The sequence below is a fragment of the Lissotriton vulgaris genome, chromosome 10 (genome assembly GCF_964263255.1).
Source record: "Lissotriton vulgaris chromosome 10, aLisVul1.2, whole genome shotgun sequence".
Taxonomy (NCBI): domain Eukaryota; kingdom Metazoa; phylum Chordata; class Amphibia; order Caudata; family Salamandridae; genus Lissotriton; species Lissotriton vulgaris.
Genome location: NC_141698.1, coordinates 22394797 through 22412910, shown reverse-complemented (window position 1 = coordinate 22412910; position 18114 = coordinate 22394797). Strand labels below are relative to the sequence as shown.

At 50.9% G+C, this 18114-nt stretch overlaps 1 protein-coding gene across 1 annotated transcript in view; it reads right to left on the bottom strand.

Annotated features, from left to right (window-relative positions):
- PLXNA3 (plexin A3) overlaps window positions 1-11896 on the bottom strand; it is a 522917-nt gene extending 511021 nt beyond the window's left edge. The window contains exon 1 of the mRNA XM_086940293.1: window positions 11670-11896. The gene's annotated coding sequence lies outside the window, so the exon portion shown is untranslated. The remainder of the gene's footprint in view (window positions 1-11669) is intronic.
- Window positions 11897-18114: the final 6218 nt, after the last annotated feature.

Genomic DNA, 18114 nt, shown 5'->3' with positions numbered 1-18114 from the left:
GAAAAAGAGAAAGAAAGAAAGAGAGAGACCACAAACATAGCATAAACACCAGGCGGAGAGAACACACCATAAACTTAGTAAAACATCAGGGCGGGAGAAACACACCTTAAACCATAAACCAGCACCAGGGAGAGAGAAAAGCACATCATAAACCTAGTACAGCACCAGGAAGGGAGAAACATTCACTGTAAACCGTAGAATAGCACCAAGGAGAGAGAAACATACCATGAACCTAGCAGAGAGCACCAGGGAGGAGAAGCACACACCATCATCCATAGACTACTACAAAGGAGAGAGAAAAACACACCTTAAACCTAGCACAGCATCAGGGAGAGAGAAAAACACACCTTAAACCTAGCACAGCATCAGGGAGAGAGAAAAACACACCTTAAACCTAGCACACTTAAACCTAGCACAGCATCAGGGAGAGAGAAAAACACACCTTAAACCTAGCACACTTAAACCTAGCACAGCATCAGGGAGAGAGAAAAACACCTTAAACCTAGCACAGCATCAGGAAGAGAGAAAAACACACCTTAAACCTAGCACAGCATCAGGGAGAGAGAAAAACACACCTTAAACCTAGCACAGCATCAGGGAGAGAGAAAAACACACCTTAAACCTAGCACAGCATCAGGCGCCCTTAGGGAGGAAAAAACATACCATAAACCTAGTACAGCTCTAGCGACACATGGAGGGAGAGAAAAATAGCACCCACAAGCCAACACCAGCACCCACCGAGGGAAAAATATACACCATGAACTTTGTATAGCACCATGCACATCAGAAAGGCAAAAACAAACCTTGCAACTTCAGGTCAGCACCCACAGAGGGAGAAACATACACCATAAACTCAGTACAGACCCCGCTGCACCAGGAGAGAGAAGAACGACCCACTGCAACCTCAAGACTGCACCAGAGCGGAAAACATACACCATAAAAACATACAAACACCCTAACCTCAGGACATCGGCAGGTATGCCAACAGGTAAAACATACAAACTCCCTAACCTCAGGACATCGCCAGGCATGCCAAGAGAGGTATAACCTACGCAATAAGCTCAGTACAGCCCCACTGGCAGCCAGAGAGGGTAAACTAGAACCAAGTGGGATCAAGAAATAGAAGCACTTTATGGTTCAAAGTTGTGATGCCTAAGCACTCAGTGGGATAAGGAAAGGAGAAGGGGGAGAGGCGGAGCGCTCTGGGGAGGCTGGACTTTTGAAGACTCAAGTTATATTTGTAGCCCTACACCTCGGTTTGTCAAAGCTTTTAAACAGCTGTGGCGACACTAAACCATCCTTGGGCACCTCAACTATTGACAAAAGTGCTAGCTGAGCCTTTCAGATGTTGCAGTACTGCACACTGCAACCTAAAGCATCTCCCTAACAGCTTCATCCTCCCCAGGCAGGATGCCCTCACCCCCACCTGCCAAGAACCCCTCTCCCCTTCTTAGGACAGGTTCTGGGGGGCCTGCCCGGCACACCAGGGAAGCCGCCACCGCCTTCACCAGCCGCTTCCTGTGGGTCCAAATGAACATAACGAAGTGGATTCCGCTGTATTCAGTCCCCGACTATTACGCTGACAAATGTTTAGTCAGAAGTCACCCCAAATATTTGTCTCTTGCAGCTTTTTCTGAGATGCGGGAGGCTGTTCGTACAATATAACAGAGTAGGTGTCCAAACCTGCAGCCCCTCGTGCCACACTTACACAAACAAGATGACACAACATGCCACCCGGACCAGGCGCGTCAGGGCCACGTACCTGCAATCCAGAGCATTCATTTCAAGCATCTCTCCCGGGGCCCCTGGAGGACGGCTGGCCAGCTCCAGCTCCAGGACGCACAGAGCAGGCTGGGTTTTGAAAGATTGGCCCCTACACACGACACGAGCATCTCTCCGGGGCCCCTGGAGGACGGCTGGCCAGCTCCAGGGCCCGGACGCACACAGCAGGCTGGGCCTTGAAAGCGTGGCCCCTTCACACGAGCATCTCTCCGGGGCCCCTGGAGGACGGCTGGCCAGCTCCAGGGCCAGGACGCACAGAGCAGGCTGGGTTTTGAAAGCGTGGCCCCTTGACACGAGCATCTCTCGCGGGGCCCCTGGAGGACGGTTGGCCAGCTCCAGGACGCACAGAGCAGGCCGGGCCTTGAAAGCGTGGCCCCTTCACACGAGCATCTCTCCGGGGCCCCAGGAGGACGGCTGGCCAGCTCCAGGGCCAGGACGCACAGAGCAGGCTGGGTTTTGAAAGCGTGGCCCCTTGACACGAGCATCTCTCGCGGTGCCCCTGGAGGACGGTTGGCCAGCTCCAGGACGCACAGAGCAGGCCGGGTCTTGAAAGCGTGGCCCCTTGACACGAGCATCTCTCCCGGGGCCCCTGGAGGACGGCTGGCCAGCTCCAGGGCCCGGACGCACACAGCAGGCCGGGCCTTGAAAGCGTGGCCCCTTCACACGAGCATCTCTCGCGGGGCCCCTGGAGGACGGTTGGCCAGCTCCAGGACACACAGAGCAGGCCGGGTCTTGAAAGCGTGGCCCCTTGACACGAGCATCTCTCCCGGGGCCCCTGGAGGACGGCTGGCCAGCTCCAGGGCCCGGACGCACACAGCAGGCCGGGCCTTGAAAGCGTGGCCCCTTGACACGAGCCAGGGGATAATTTTGGGCACGGCGTTGTGCGCCGAGAGCAATTATCCGCTGCCTAATGCAATCAGAGGCCCTTTCTGCAGCATCCGAGCAGGCAGGGCGGAGAGGCGCGCTCGGCGCGGAGCCCTGTAATTAGCGTGGAGTGGGGCTGTCTCCCAGCACTTTACGCACACACGCACATCAAAGACACCGTCCTCATTAAGAGATCGTCGTGTCGAGCACGGAGACCTGAGGTGGGGGGCGTCCAGGACGAGCGAGCAGCGGCCGCGTGTGGAAGGGCTGAACCCGGCGCCCCGACACCGAGCCGCGACACTCCAGCAGGGCTCAGGGAGGGCCCGGTCATTTAACCGGGGGGGGGGGGGGGGGGGCTGCACCTGCACACTCGTGCCTGTGGGGTCTGTACGGCAGACAAGCGAGGGGTTGAACCGGGGGTCCGCCCGACCCCTGCCAGCGCATTAGACCCGGGGCCCTGCGACCCACAGGGGGGCTAAGTCTGCAGCTCGCGGGGAGCGGTGGGAACGGAGCCTCGAGTCCAGGGGCCACAGGGGGCCTGAAAGCAAGAGGCTGGGCGGGGGCTGAACATAGATGAACCAGCCAGACAAGGGATTAAAACAGGGGCCCTGCAAGCAACGTGGGGGAATCGAACCTGGGGCCAGGCGGGGGTTAAAGTGGAACCAGGTGGGGGGCACTGAACCTGGAACCAAGAAGAGATTAAAAACAGAACCAGGTGGGGCAACCCAACCTAGAACCAAGCGGGGTTAAACACGGAACCAGGTGGGGGAACTGAACATGGAACCAAGCAGGGGTTAAAGATGGAACCAGGTGAGGAACTGAACCTGAAGCGGGGCGATTGCGCAAGAATTTCACTGGGAACCCCTCAAACTATCTCCAGAGCCCAGCAGCTGGTGGGAGTTCACCTGGAGTACAGTGTCCTGAGGGGGGGGGGAGGGGGGGAGGGGGGGGGGTTTAAATCAGCGACCCTGGAAAGAAGTCCCAGTAACTTTACCTGGGGCCCAGTGACTAAGCCGCAGGGTTTAACCTTCCAGAGGTGAGACCCCGGAGGTAAACAACCTTTACAACAAAACTTTTACAACGCACTACCATTACGACGCAACTTTTACAACGCAAACCATTACAACGCATTGCGCTGGGGGGCGCTCTAGGATAGGGAAAAGGTTTAATGTACTATCCAACACCTTCCCTAATATCCACGGGGACTAGAGTTGGAATAGTAAATTAAACTATTCACTATCCAGCACCCCTCAACACTATGCGTTGTAAAGGCATGTGTTGTAAAAACCGCGTTGTAAAGGCATGCGTTGTAAAAGCTGCGTTGTAACGTCATACATCCGACCCCGGAGCATGCAGCCTGCAGAGCGAGAACCATAGGACCCGGATCGCCCAGCATGCCCCACGCCCGCACACCCACCATAGAATCAACACCTTAAGAGAAGTGGTGGGTGTAAAAAGGCCATGTTTAATAGCATCTCATAAACATGACATATGATTATTACAACATTAAAATTATGAGCACATTTATCAATTACTATTATTCAAAACATCTTCAACAGTTTGTATTGCGTATTATTCAAATTCTATTAGCTCATAATTTCTTCTTCCTTCCCCCAGCACCAAGGGGCCCTCTGGCACGCATCCCCCCAGGTAAGATGCCCACGCAAGGTGCAACGCACCTGCGCCCCTGAGTGATGGGCCCCTCCGGCAACCACGTCGACAAAGGGCAGTGACTACGGGAGAGGGGAAACTATCGGGGCTGGGCCAAGAATTTAATCTAGTTATTCGCAAGGCAAAGGGCAGCAATAAATCGAGGGGGTGTGGGCAGGTCCGGTGCTGGCGGGGGGGAAAGAGTCCGAGCGCCGCGTGATCTTGACCTAAATAGGTCATGGCCTCTGCCCCCATGCCCCCACCGGACGTGCGTCTCCCCCGCTTGACCCGGAAGTACTTCCCCCGGCCGGCCGCCTATAGGGCCGCCGGCCGAGAGATCCAGCCAATGAGAGCGCGGCGTGGGCCGGGGGCCGGGCCCTAAAGGCGGGCTCATCTAGCCTCGCCCTTTGTATAACACAAAGCCTTTCAACAGGGCCTCATCCCACGCCCAAAAGAGTGGGCGGGTGGCACAGAGGAGCTTCATATGTACCCTGAAGACTCAAGGGGGGTGGTGAATAGTGCCTGCTCGAGGCTGTGTGAATGCCTGGCCGCCACCATCCACATAGAAGGAAGAATGCAACCATCTTTTATCGCCCAACTACTGCGATTGGATGTGGGGTTGGCCTCCTTCCCAGAAGCCACATTTTTCGGAGCCGCCCCCTCAGCTGGACTCCTGAAGTAGTGACAAGCCTCCTCTCAAATATTTACTTTCAGAGATGTTTAGCTTTCACAGCCTACAAAGTCCTGGAAAAACTTTGATGATCAGCACACGTAAACTCTGCATGCACTGCAACAACATGGGCAGGACAATTAAAACAAAAACGAAGTTCAGAAGGGAACCTCGAAGCCTTCCTTTCCCTGGAGCGCAAGGGGAAGAAGAAAGAGGTCCCTGGCAGCGGTGCTTCGGCCAGGATTACCAGACCCAGGGCCCTGGCTGCAGTTCTACTGGGCCCTCCTTGGGACGGGTGAAAGCTAGGCCTGGGGAGAAAATTCTGTTCCGCTCACGGTATTTGGGTAATTTAGTGTTCCGCAGAGAACGCGGAAATGCCAAAAATTCCGCGATCCGCGGCTTCGCAGAATTTTTTGCTTGTAAGCACTTTCAAAATGCATGTTCGCAAGATATTTCTCCCTGAGCCTGCGAACAGGAAAAAAGCATTGCGAAGGGGCAGAACAAGCAATTCCGCGTGTTCCCAGAACTTTTGCGTGCTCGCAGAGATTTTTTTTACAGTTTTGCGAGCTTTGCATAGCGCGACTACAGAAATTCTGCCCACCCCTAGTGAAAACAATACACGCCAGGCTTCAGATCACGGAAATAAAAGCAGCTTGGGCTAAACCGGTACAAATCTGCCTGGAATCAGGGAGAACGAGGAGGCAGAGTTTCCTAAAGGCACCTTGTGGTTTTCTGCGCTGCAACAACCCCAACACTGAACACATACAGAAAAAGAGGAAACGCAGAGGGATTTCTAGATCACACGATACACAGCACTCGGATTTAAATGCCTTTTGTTAGATGCGTTCAAAGCTTCAAAGAGCTGCAGTTACAGCAAATTAGAAACTTTAGCCCCCGCACCAACCCCCCCCGCAAGAGCTGCTTCTGAACCCCTTAAAAATAAACAGCGCTATGGATAAAGCAGGATCTGGTAAACAGCGAAAAGAGAGGCTCAAGTCTAAAGAGAGGAACTTAAAAAACGCAGGAATGCTGCGGAAAAATATTTTGATTTCTATCCCAAAATAAAAAAAATCCAAGAGATTATGCCTTCAGATTCTGGGATCCAATAAAAAAATATACCTTCCTTATCCATTAGAAGATGAAAAAGAGAGAAAGTGTAGCCGTTTGGGAGAGAAGTTAAAAAAAAAATACCTAGAGTGCATCGCTTGGCAACAGCCATGGCTGACACCTTTGTGTCTTTCTGCCCCTTAACATCCATCCCCTGCATGTGGGCTCTTTAGCGAGAATTAGCAAGGGGTGGTCTGGGTAAATGAAGCTTCCCATCACGGTTGAGCCTTTGCTAACTTACCCTCCCAGTGGACCCCGGGGCACCCTGGTCCCAAGGCACAGAAGACACTCCGTGGCACCGAATGCACGGCAGAAGATTTAGAATGCTGGGTCGTTTCCATAAGAACGACTCCCTGTCACGCCAGGAGGCACTAGGCCCCTGACAGATCGCATTAGCCGAGTGGGCAAATAAATAAAGCATGCAAGACCCGGGAGGCAACGGCAGTGCCTGCGGAGGGGGGAGGGGCCAGGGTGGCCCAGCTCGACTCCCTTCCATCAAGCCTACTATCCTTCCTCATCACTGTCACATTGCGGCTGATAAATAAAAAGCAAGGTAAACTCGCAATAAATAACAATCATTATTATTCAAATGCACAGCGGGGATGAAAGGGAGCTGCACCAAGCCGCGGCCCTCCAATGAAACAGGAAGGAAGAGCGAGGAATCGACCAGCAATGGCGAAACCGCCTTCTCTCCCTCTGTGGTTTTCAGAGGGTTTGTATGGGGGGAGATAGACCCTTCCTGTTGGGAGTTTAAACTGAAAATAAACCGCTACCTAAAAACACAGCATTGGATAATGTGCGTTACCCTGGGTGCTATGTCGCTGTAATGAGACATAATAACAAATTGTTCAGGATGGCCGAGCGGCCCAAGGCACCGCGCTCAGCAACAACACGGCGTCTCCTGAGCCATGGAGAGGCGGCCAGGGACCGTAAGAGGCAGACACCCGTCCCTGCTTTGATGGAAAACAACGTACGATATGCAAGGATGTTGGAGCAGGGGCGGCTCGCAGAGCCCCACCGCACAGGCTCCGTGCCCAGCACGATGCACCGGAGCAGCGGCTTTGCCTTAAAAGGGAAGGAGAAGGTTCTTGCGTCTCCAGCCTCGAGCTGAGCCCGGGCAGAGGCTTCCAAGAAACACAAAGAACAGGTCGGTGGGGTTTCCTCCGATGAGCCTCGGATCCAGCAGCAGGGCCACCTGAGCCCCGGCAGCCTGGCACACCGCTACCAACACGAGGGAGGGGCAGAGCAATCTGGAGAGGCTGGGGCTGGCAAGGGGGAGACTTGGAAAGCCATCAGACACTGCCCGGTGACAGCCACGAGCACTGACAGAGAGCTATGGGGCAATGCGTGCCAATAAATAATTAATAAATAATACCAGCATTTGTAAGCGCACAGCTACCTCCGGAGAGGTGCCTCAGCGCTGGGGGCCCTCGGGAAGATTGCGCAAACTATTGCCCAAAGTCATGACCATTAATCCTCTGAACAATGCGCACCCGACCAGTGAGAGTAAGTCTTTAAAGCAGTGACATAACACAGAGGTCTCACTCAGCAGTGTCGGCCAAAGCCCGCTGACAACTACTTAACAGCGCCCCACTCAAAGCCTGAAGACAGTCACCATCCAAGCAACGCCACCCAACATTCAGAGGCACGGCTGGCAGCAGCTATGTCTGCTCAACACTTTGAGAGTACCCCTCTCTGCAAAATCCCCCGACACCCAGGGCCAGCAATGCATTGGCTAATGTCCACCCCAAACCACGAGCAGTGAGTGAAGGCCACAGTACAATGTCCCAGTCACACTGAAAGCAGCAAGAAATGTCCACTGTACACGCTCACCCATGACACTGAGCAGAGAGAAGCCCAGTGTGCAATGTCCCCGTGACACACTGAGGAGCATCATGCAATGTCCCCGTGACACACTGAGGAGCATCATGCAATGTCACCATGACACACATGAGGAGCATCATGCAATGTCCCCATGACACACTGAGGAGCATCATGCAATGTCCCCGTGACACACTGACCCCGTGACACACTGACGAGCATCATGCAATGTCCCTGTGACACACTGAGGAGCATCATGCAATGTCCCCGTGACACACTGAGGAGCATCATGCAATGTCCCCGTGACACACTGAGGAGCATCATGCAATGTCCCCGTGACACACTGACCCCGTGACACACTGACGAGCATCATGCAATGTCCCTGTGACACACTGAGGAGCATCATGCAATGTCCCCGTGACACACTGAGGAGCATCATGCAATGTCCCCGTGACACACTGAGGAGCATCATGCAATGTCCCTGTGACACACTGAGGAGCATCATGCAATGTCCCTGTGACACACTGAGGAGCATCATGCAATGTCCCCATGACACACTGAGGAGCATCATGCAATGTCCCCATGACACACTGAGGAGCATCATGCAATGTCCCCATGACACACTGAGGAGCATCATGCAATGTCCCCGTGACACACTGACCCCGTGACACACTGACGAGCATCATGCAATGTCCCTGTGACACACTGAGGAGCATCATGCAATGTCCCCGTGACACACTGAGGAGCATCATGCAATGTCCCCGTGACACACTGAGGAGCATCATGCAATGTCCCCGTGACACACTGAGGAGCATCATGCAATGTCCCTGTGACACACTGAGGAGCATCATGCAATGTCCCCATGACACACTGAGGAGCATCATGCAATGTCCCCGTGACACACTGAGGAGCATCACGCAATGTCCCCGTGACACACTGAGGAGCATCATGCAATGTCCCCATGACACACTGAGGAGCATCATGCAATGTCCCCGTGACACACTGAGGAGCATCATGCAATGTCCCCATGACACTGAGGAGCATCATGCAATGTTCCCATGACAAACTGAGCAGTACCACGTAATGTCCCCATGACACTGAGCAGTGAAAGCCGTCCACTGTGCAATGTCCCCATGACACACTGAGCAGTATCATGTAATGTCCCCATGACACTTAAGTCCAGTGTGCAATGTCCCTGTGAGCCGTGAAAGCCGTCCACTGTACAATGTCCCCATGTCAACGTGAGCAGTGAAGTCCAGTGTGCAATGTCCCCATGACACACTGAGCAGTATCATGCGATGTCCCCATGACACACTGAGCAGTATCATGCAATGTCCCCATGACACTTAAGTCCAATGTGCAATGTTCCCCATGTCACCGTGAGCAGTGAAGTCCAGTGTGCAATGTTCCCATGTCACCGTGAGCAGTGAAGTCCAGTGTGCACTGTTCCTGCGACTCTAAAGCGGTGAAGACACCCTTGCACTGCCTGTCCCCATGTTACCCTGCGCAGCAGCAGGAGATGACTGTGCAATGTGTCCATGACAGACTCCTATCAATGTCCAGCCGACATCCGGGCATCAGCAACACACCATGAGCTCATGCCCCCAGAAGAGTGCGCAGTGGAAGTCGCCCACTGAGTAAGCAATGCTGGTGCCGAGCAAAAAGCAGAAATACTTAAATATGGAGTGTGACCACACACAGAGCAGACACAGCAACGCAAAGCCTTGTCCAGCTAATCACTGCACCCGAAGGCGACCTGCTGATGTAGAAAACACCCACACAATATGATGAAATGTATGGAGGAGGCACACACCTAAAAACATGGGCCCTACGAGGCACTGTAGTGAACACTTCTATAAACCCGGAGCAGGCAGCAGGTGTTGTGGTATGTATGCATACTACTGACAAGTACTGTTAGCAGCAGTGGTAAGTAATCTATTAAAAAAAAACTCCAGTACATAGAAAAGGGCCTGAAACCTTGAATATATACAATAACCCAAGGCCCAGTGACGAACGAGCAACATACAAGTAGAGTAACGAAGTGCAATGAACACCTTCAGACTTTACAAACCACTTCATCTTTACCACCGATGGAACCACCGCTGTCTCAAGCCAAGGATATATATGTAGGACTTACAAACCAGTGCAAATGGAAAACACTGGACGCCCAGAGCAACGTAGGGACAAATCTAAGAAATCGACAGGGATTATTTCCACACCAAAGGCAGAGTACAGCTTTGGTGCCCTGCAAAGACAGCGAAGGAAGGCCTTTAAAATGTCTATAGTCATTACAGAGAGAAAACTGTGGACATTGACAGACAAGAGTGACAGTGTTGATTAATCCCCAGTGACCCGCAGTTATCACCTTAGGAAAGTCCAGCTCACTAAATGAACAAGCATAGGCAAAGGAAAGAGCAATGAACATTACTTCTTAGCTCAAAAAGCTAATCTTGATAACCCAGGCGCTGCGGCGCATACAAGCATTTTAGCAAACATAGCCATGCACATTTTTGGGGTGCAATTATCAAGACAGCGCTTCCATCGAGGGGCAGCCGAACCTCTTGAATGGCGACAGGCGGCCAGCGCACTAATACTCTTTCGAAATGTTTGCACCGTGGGATGCTTTGAATGCAAGTAACAGACAATTGGCTTATTAATTTTTTACCCCAATGAAAGAATCTAGCACCGAAAAATGAGGAGCACGTTGTCACCTGGGCATGGAGGGAGTACAAATTAAGAATATGGATTTAAAGAAAATGGTTATTTTGTGAGGGACAACTAGGGGTAATATGAGGGTGACTTGGCAGGAAGAGGACCTGTGGCTCCCCCGAAGGAGTATTTGGGAGGTCCACGGGAAGCTGTCGGTTTATTATTTATTTATTTTATATTTTTATAGACCCATTAGGGTATCAGAGCGCTTTACAGGATTAAGGGGTGGTATGCAAAGCGTAAGAACGGGAGGGATCACATTGGAAAGATAGGGGATACATTATACAGGAAAAGCACGCAGTCCAAGCTACATGTGGGATACCAATGACAACAGGTAGATATATTGTACAAGAAGGCGCGCAGCCTCAGCTCTTGGGGGGAAGCCCGGGAGTGCAGAATAGGTCTCATCTATAGAGGCCGTGGATAATGCCGAGGTGGAGGGTGGAACATGTCGATGAGGTGATTGTAAAGTATTCATTAGACGAGGTATTTTCCCATTAAGATCACTAGGGCACCCGGCGTTCACCCCAAAAGGGCTCTGTGTCTCCTTCAAGGGAGGGCACCGGTGATGCGCCGAGAGGGGCGGCGGAGTCTGCCAGGCGGGGTGCCCAGTATTAAGGTGCCACAAATAGACTGCTTATTGGGGTAGACAACTGGCCAATATTTTATGTAAAGGGTGAAAAGCAAATGTTACCAATCAACCATTTTGGGGGGCTTTCAAGTATATAGTACAAAATATATATATATATAAATATATATATATATATATCACATCAAAGATGTTTACTGGGTGGTCACAAATGGTTATTAAAGCAAAGGGCAGCAGCACCGAGGGCTGCACACAGGGTCGCACCTCAGCATCTCCGGACCCCCGCGCGTGCACCAATGCCCGGGGTGCTCCTCCGGGGAAGGGGTCCCCCCTGCGCTCCCTGGCTCTCTCCGGGCTGCCAGAGCCTTCCTTCATCCACTGGTCTGGGGGGACTCAAGGGGGAGGGTCCCGCCGGCGCTGCCCCCTCCCTCGCCGTCCGCTCAGCACGCGCACCTGCCGCGCTCCCGCTCAAAGTACCTGGGCCAGCAGGCAGAGGTGATGGTGACGTCACGGCTCGCGGCCCCTGCCGCCGCCGCGGCTCGAGCGCTCCCCCTCGCGGACGTCTCGCGCCGGGCAGCGCCGCGCGCGCGAAATCCTCCTCCTTCTCCAGTGGCTGTGGGCGTGGCCGGGAGGCCTGACGTCACGAGCATCCGAACGTCCACCAGGGCACAGATACGCGCGCTGCCGCCTCCTCCACGGCCACTAAGGCGCGCGCGGCTGGGATAACGGCTTTTAAAGGCGGACCGTACCATCGCCCTAGCTGACGGCGGGGGAGAGAGCCAACAGAGGCACAATTAATACCCATTGAGTCGCACAACCTTGAACGGCTTGGCATCCGTGCTCCGATCTACGCAAACAGAGATGGGTTTCAGTGGTGTGAGGGTACACAGCTTTTCTGTTTTGCTGCTTTTATTATTTACCCCTTCTGGGTGTCAGAATGGTGCGCTCCTAGTTAGCCTCTTAAAGGGCCAGTATCCGTGGAAAAACACAGAGGAGGGGAGTGCTGTGATTTAAAGCCCCTGCCCGGGCGTGTAACCACAGGGATGTGGCACCACGGGGGTGCACCATTGCAGCTTGATGGTGCTTTCAGAACACCTGACAATAAGGATGCTGGGAGCTCACAAACTCTCAGGGGCTTATTTACAAGGCCCTAGCCCCACTTTTGCGTCATTTTTAACATGGGAAAAGTGACGTACGGTTGGCGCAAGGGGCTTGTAAGTAAGCCCCTCAGTGTACTCGGTGCAGTGTGCCTGATACTTCCCCAGCCCCTTGGAGACCCCTCCCCAGCCCCTTGCAGAACCCTCCCCAGCCCCCTGGAGACCCCTCCCCAGCCCCTTGGTGAGCGTGGCCAGTAGAAGCGTCCAAAGGCAGAGAGAGCTGATTGTAAACCCCAGCGGACGCAGTGCAGACGGGGGAATGCCATACGTGCCAAGTTTCCCATGTCCATGCATGATGTATGTGCCAGTCCAATCCAGGATTTTTTCCCTTTGAATTCTGGGACTTGTAGTCATGGATTTCCACAAGAAGTTGGTGGCTGCCTATAGCCTTCACTGCGCAGATGAGGTTGATAGCAGAGTATGAAAGTGTTAGGACACAGGACACTCCTGCTGCATTGGGCCAACAGCCTCGTGGTTTACCCTGGCACTAGTGTACAGAAATGCCATGCGAGGCTACCAGACGATGCACTGGGCCAATAGCTGATCATAAATCAAATTGCAGAGTGAAATGTGGTGCCCTCTCTGAGGCAGATGAGCAAAATGAGGCAGTAGGGAATATTTTTTGACTTCACAGGTCATTCCCTGGCTGACATGCCATTCCCCACCAGACGCTCAGTGGACTAATGCATCCACTGCAGGGGTCTGTGTTCTGCCTCATGGTCACAGGTTCAAATCCCAGCGGGTCCACTCAGCCTTTCATCCATCTGAGGTCAATAAAATTGAGTACCACTGAGTTGGGTAACAATAAACATCTGTTATTCACTGCCAAGATGCCTCGTCAGGGGTGAATGTGCGCTTTACAAATACACATGTTATGTTATAATTACATAGAAATGAGGCACTCTGGTTTCAATGAAGCAGGTGGTAAGTTAATTGGTACAAATAAGAAACAGACATTGATTACTGCCAACAGTGGAGGTTTCTCTTCTGTTAAAGCGCCTTCCCTAGAACTCTACCAACCTTCTCTCCCACACCATTCAGCCCACATGCTGCCCCCATGTCCCACGATGCGGAACAACTTCTTAATACGTCTTCAACACCGCTTGGTGGCTGGCATCCCAACATGTCCTGCATGTTCCATAAAAAAAAAAAACCTTCATTAAACCTAACCTATTTAAGCCTGCTAAGCACAACACTTTTGAGCATTTTATTAGGCCAGTCCTGGTCGAGAGGCTTGAACTACCACGCAAGAAATGGAAAGTGGGCTGCTGCGCGCAGACTGCCTGTGTTGCGCTTAGCAGGCTTAAACAGGTAATAAGGCGAGTGAACCGAGAGTCAGTGCTTGAAGCTCACTGTAGAGCATAATTTGGTGCAATATCGATGTTATTAAGGCAGAATCCACTGGAGGATGATGAATTATGATATGGAAAAATCTACGAGTTATGTTATGTTAAAAAGTACTTATCAAGCGCACATTCACCAACGGTTTCTTGGCGCTGGAGTGGAAGTAATGCAGCATCGGAGGGGAAGCCTAATTGTCATATGCCTGAGAAAACAGCCATGTCTGCAGCTATTTCCTGAAAGGTGCATGGAAGGTGACCGACCTCAGCTCCACGGGGAGTGAGTTCCAAAACTGAGGAGCTAAGACTGCAAAACCGGAGCCACCATGTTTTTTGCGTTTAAAAGTAGAAGTGACTGATAGGTCCAGATGGGAAGATTGTAGCTTACGAGTGGGGACATAGCGTAGAATCTTGGATGAGATAAAGGCTGGGCTGTTGGCATGAAGAGCCTTGAAAATCGTGCAACCCATCTTAAACAAGCCATGCATAGCCACAGGGAGCCAATGGAGGCTTTTCATCAGTGGTCTAACACTGTGCCATTTAGGTTGGTAAAAGATCAGTCAACGGCCTGGTTCTGGACTAGCTGGAGGCGTCTAAGTTGGAAAGCCGTGATGCCTACATAGAGTGAATTGGCAGAGTCCCAGAAATCTCTAATCAAGTAACCCACCAGAGGTCGTAACCAACCAGAAGGATGTTAAATAGAACTAATGATTGGACTCTTTTGCCACACCTTTCTGCCTGCAGACATCACAGCCTTCGTCAGTGTAACTGACATTGTTTTCAAATTGCATGCAATTTGAAAACAATGTCAGTTACACTGACGAAGGCGGCAACGCCGAAACGCGTTTGTACACTGACTATCGAGGAGGTCTTTGATTAATAAAAGACTTGGCTAACCTACGCCGTATTGGCTTTGAGTGCTCTCATTTCTGAAACCCGAGAGTCTGGGGTTTTTGCGTTTTGCAAATACATCTCGCATTCCACCGTGCGAGAGAGGCACCCGTGTTCGAGTGGAGCGGAGGCTGGTGGAACCTGAGTGCCGCAAAAAAAAATAATATATATATATATACAAACATGTGATCAAGGTCCAAGGCGGAACCGAAATGCGTTGTGACGTTCAAGCACTGAAATAAAGAAGAAGCACGATATTTGTGGTCCGTGTCCGTATCTTTTTGACTACTTGGATTGTGGTTTTGTGTTCTACGATACGGAAACTGCGTGATGTATATATATATATATATATATATATATATATATATATATATATATCTGGAAACCCTCAAACCACTTCCTGAGTTCTCCCAATGGCAGTCAGGCGAGGAAAGAGACACAGACCTCCGAGGATTTCAAGTGGGCAGTATTTTATTCAGTGACCCAACACAACGCGTTTCAAGCCCGTAAGCCCTTGATCACGTGTCACAGATTGAAAACACCATTACTCAAATTTAAAGTGCAAGAGTGCCCCTCCCACTGTTTGCATCACAGATCACATGTGTAGAAAACATAGAAAAAATCCTGTTAGAATAGTTTTCTTCTATATTATCCTTGCCGCTGTTTACAATAGGCATATTTACTATTGGCACATGTAAAAAGAAATGTAATATATTTCTATTACCATAATACATGACTTTGAATTAGCAAGCTCACAATGTGCCACTGAACATATTTAAAATAATAAATATAATTCATGTCAATTAAAACTATTTCTTACGAAAGGCTAAATCCCTTTCCAGTCGCCATATTTGAAACAGTAATGTGTGTGTGTGTGTGTTTGTGTGTGTGTGTGTGTGTGTGTGTGTAGGGTAACAAATGAATGTCCCTCAAAGCACCTTTTCACTCCTCAAACAATGCATGACACAGCGTACAGTATGGCTGTAAATAATCAATATTCTGATCTGTTTCCTCCTTTCTGCAACTACTTTACACACTGTGTACACTTCTGTGCCTCCAGCCAAGTCAATTGTCCAGCCACCCTCTGATACACCACATGTCGAACAACAATCAAGACCCGTAGCCTCTACTATTCACTCTTCTTCGTCGTCACAATCCATGTTTGTACCCTTGCATTAGATGGTCGCTCCCGACAAGATGCTCTGTCGATTTACACCAGTAAGTGGAGTGGTGTGGCTCACTGGTTAGAGGCAGCAGAACCGGAAGCAGAAGTCGGCCCGGGACCAGGGTTCAATTCCCGACGCGGCAGGGTCGTGAACCAGGGTGAGCGGACTCGATAATTCTCGCCTAGGTGCCTACTATAACCAGGGGTCCCACTGGCAACTCTGGGAATTAGCTTGCCTAATCTCCACAACGGCCCCATCAACGCTGGGGATGCCTGGCTCCCCCTTGGGGACTCCCAGTAGGGACTATCCCACAGGGAAAGCCAGGACAGTGTCCCCAGCGGTATACAGCGCCAGGATGCTGGCTGGCAACAGTGCGCTTTACAAGTAAAACATTACATTACATTACATTACCAGTAGACCCCAGTTTGAGGTCACCTGTGGGGATAGCTACTTCCAATGCATGGAGCTTTATTACATCTTCACACATTAGCTTGCCTCTTTTAATGACAGAATGTGAGCACTCAGACAGACATGATGCTCGCAAAGCAAACTCCAAAGCTGAGTGTGTCACCCTCAAATAATGAAAAGGCTGTCCTCAGCCCATCGCCTCCATCCATAGCACTCCAACCACCTCACATGCTGAAGAGCACCACAAACCTGGTGATTTCCAATCAAAGGATGTGAGGAGACAGACAGCTGCTAATGAAAAGGGTAATTATTGTATTGCAGCATGTGTATAGTGCTTCATTCATTGATGAGGACGCGGAGTACTCCAGCTTGCATCTGGTTCTTGGGCTCCCGTTCTGAGTGTTTGGGTGAAAGGATGTCTGATATAGAATGTCCTATGGGAATTGGGTGAGGTGCTTTCAACGAAGCACAGAAACTTATAGAAAAGGGCTCAGCTCAATATGCGGCCACGAAAACAAATTAACACTAGGGGGCCGATTTCGATGTCGGGCGTAAGCCACCGACTCGTAAACGGAACCTACAGACAGCCGGTTGCTAGTCCCGCACGCCTCATTAGGATGCAACCGAACACTGATCGGTCGCATTCCAACATTTCCCTATAGGAGCATGCATTAAGGACTCAAACCGTCCATAATACAAGCTCCCATAGGGAAACGGGAGGTATGGTTCATCCCTGCACCCTGTGGCAGGCACTTAAACCAGATGATTGTTACAAAGAGATCAAAGTCATCACAAACTGGTTCAACAAGCAAGGGTACGAGAGAGAGAATATAAACAAGCAAAGAGTTAGCAGGTCTTGCGTTTGGAACCTTTTGTCTTTGCCAATAGTTTTTAGCCATGGTGCACTGAATCCCGATGCTGCGCAGCATGGCTGAAGTAAAAGAAAATGACTTTAACAAGGCTGCCTGCGCCGTTCTGTAGGCGCGCGCACCACTCATTCACCCACCTGCAAAATAACACAGGTGCTTTTTTGTTTAGTTACTGATCATTAAAAAAAGTGTGTTTTAAAAGAAAAGGGGGGAGAGAGGCATGTGGCTTGCAATCCAGGTAGTTGGGGGTGAAATCAATCTAGGTGGTGGCAGAAGCACCCCAGGAGGAGCAGAAGCAAGCCAGGGGGGTAGGAAGGAAGCAACCCTGGCAGCATGGGTGAGGTGAGGAGAAGCAGCAGGCAAGAGAGCAGTGTAGAGTGGGCACACAAAAAGCACATGTGAGCCAAGTACACAAGGGCAAGCACCATATGGAGATGGGTAGGGCGAAGCACAGGTACGCAAGGGAGACATCTGGAAAAAAGAGGTACTCTCATGGAGTGCTTAACCGAAAAGAAAAAAGGAGTGCTTGAAAAGCAAACAGTGTAAGTGTAGAAGACAACAAATCAAAAGCGATGGTGAAGTGGCAGTGCTCCATGGGAGGGACAAGCATAAGATTGACAAGCTGGGACACTAATAAGAAGTAAGCAGATAAAAGAGACAGGAAATCCAACCATTGGTGAGCAACGGGTGGGCGCACCAGAGCTACTGGATGCTCTTGGTAAGCCCTTAATATGTGTCGGCAACAGACAGCTTGTGCACTTTCTAATAGGTGAGACCTTAAAATGCAAAGAACAAAGCTAACACATATGAGTGGACGTGACCTCTTGAAAGGAGCATTAATAAAAACACCAAGTTTCAAATAGATGTAAAATGTATCACTAAATAATACTGAGCAAGTGACCAAGTATATCGCTTCCTTTGAAAAAATGGGCACATTTATGGAGTTGACAAGGATCCCAGACAACGTATTGGAGAGACTCCTAAAGTAACATACACTAAAGCGCAACCATTAGAAATATAACAGGCAGTCGTACTTCTAACTCTTACGCAACAAAACAACAACTTCCTCTTGGCTGGCCAGCCTGCCAAGT